At 41.2% G+C, this 1,967-nt stretch overlaps 1 protein-coding gene across 1 annotated transcript in view; it reads left to right on the top strand.

The window, feature by feature from the left end:
* Positions 1–1,967, top strand: part of LOC107104666 — a 57,328-nt gene that overhangs the window by 37,550 nt on the left and 17,811 nt on the right. The window lies entirely within an intron of this gene.

Here is a 1,967-nt window from a genome sequence, read left to right as displayed (position 1 = left end):
GATGGAGTCACAGCCAAACAGGAACAGACCAGATGAAGCTACTATGAGAAAAAGCAGAGAGAGCAGAACGTTAGAGATTGAACTAATAGATTCTCTTGTAGTCTAACCCTATAGCAGTGTAACTATAGAAATAGCTCAGGGCTAAATACTAATAAAACAAAATCAATTCCACAACAAACTTTGCTTTTACTTCTGGACATGTAATCATTTGCTTTTTCCCATTAATAAATGATTGGATTTGGATATCTATTTTACTGATTTTTATCAGAAAATTTTAAATATTTCAGTGAGACAGAAAAGAAATGAATTTCAGGAGGGAAAATACTTTTCCAAACCAAAAATAATTTTAACCAAATCAATTTCAGCTCTATTTCTCTACATTTGTGCTTAAAGATCAGTACATTTATTCCATTTATCTTTTCTTGATTGTTTCTCACATATTTGAAAATGAAATGCCATGCTGTCCATGGTCCTGAAAGTTCCCTGAACAACCATCTGAACAGAGGAGCAGATTGAGTGGAGCTATGGCACGGTGTGAGCCCAAGGTTAGCTCTCCTCCTGCCCGACGCTCCTCTATCAGAGCGGCTTCAGGATTGGCTGCATCCTGTACGTCGCCTCCCCTTCAGTAGCCGTCCAATCAGAGGCGGCAGCTTCCAGTTAGAGCTGTCAGTGCAAGGCTGCACTTAGAAACAGAGCAGATCTTTTTGCATTAAGCCCACCACTCTGGCTCAGGTAGGTTCATAAAACAAACACACACAAACGCTGCCGTTCAGGGATTTGTATGCCTCTGTGCTGCTTCAGCTGCTGAAATCAGAACCAGCTCTTGTATTTTGGATCAATGTGTTTGGAGGGACGCAGTGAAGCTGAGAGCAGAGCAGGATCCTGGACTGATGCTCGGCGGTCTGCCGGTTGTCTGCAGTGTTAATGTGTCTGCATGGATGATTTATGGCAGGTATGCTTTCTGGGAAGGAGCGTTCCTTCTTTATAAAGACTGATCCAGAAACCACCAAACTGTCCCAGACTTTAATCGCTTTAATAGGTTAGAAGATGTGCTCCTAATGTGTTCCATAATCTGCATTTGGTCTAACGGCGTCCATGTGATGCTGTCCATGGTCCTGAAAGTCTCTTCCACCACAGAATAGTTCCTTTAATCTGTTATGTTTTTTTCTTCTGTTCATTTTTATTTAGAGCATGATCACTGAAACTGCGAAGAGAACATTAATAAGTATTTTATTTTTGTTTCTCCTCTCTCATTTTCCCTTTCAGACTAGTTAAGAACCGAAGGCTCAGAGAATCTAGAACTTTTAAAGTTCATTTCCTTTTCTATGCTGTCTTGATCTGTTGGAGTTTTTCACTCCAAAAGAAATAGAGAGGAAGGAGGTAGGAGCGTGTGGAAGTGTTTTCTGAGCGAGCCTGGGTCTGTGTGTGGGTTTCTGTGTGGGTGGTGAGAGCAGTCATCATCATCATGACAGAGTTATTGTGATTTTGCACTTGTGGTGTCTTTGAAGACAAAACAAGTTGTGACTTCCCCCACAGTGAACGACAGGATTTAAAAGGATGGAATCGTCTCTCTGCTGTTTCAGAAGGTCTGATAAAGAAGGAAGAAACCGGCTGAATATTTTACAGCTAAAAACCTGCTGCAAATACAGAAATGTGCAACTGCTGAGTTAAAAGCTCTGAATGATCCAGGCCACTGGGGGGGGGGGCAATCATGAGACAGACCTGCTCCATTTGGTTAGCATGGTGTTAGAGCAGCGCAGGTTGAATTCTGAATTTTCTGATATATTATTTGAGTTCAATTCATTTCAGTTTATTTCTTTAGCTGTAATTCACATCATGTCATCCCATGTCAGTTTATAGATCAACCTGATCATGCATTCAGACTGGTTCAAAATTTTCTGAGGAAAACCAGCTGATTACATCGACTCATTGACTCTTCAGCAATCCCTCACACTAAGCATGCTTGT

The sequence above is a fragment of the Cyprinodon variegatus genome, unplaced genomic scaffold (genome assembly GCF_000732505.1).
Source record: "Cyprinodon variegatus isolate N-32 unplaced genomic scaffold, C_variegatus-1.0 Scaffold1837, whole genome shotgun sequence".
In the NCBI taxonomy this organism is placed as follows: domain Eukaryota; kingdom Metazoa; phylum Chordata; class Actinopteri; order Cyprinodontiformes; family Cyprinodontidae; genus Cyprinodon; species Cyprinodon variegatus.
Note: the sequence above shows the minus strand (reverse complement) of the source record. Positions and strands in the feature narration are given on the sequence as shown.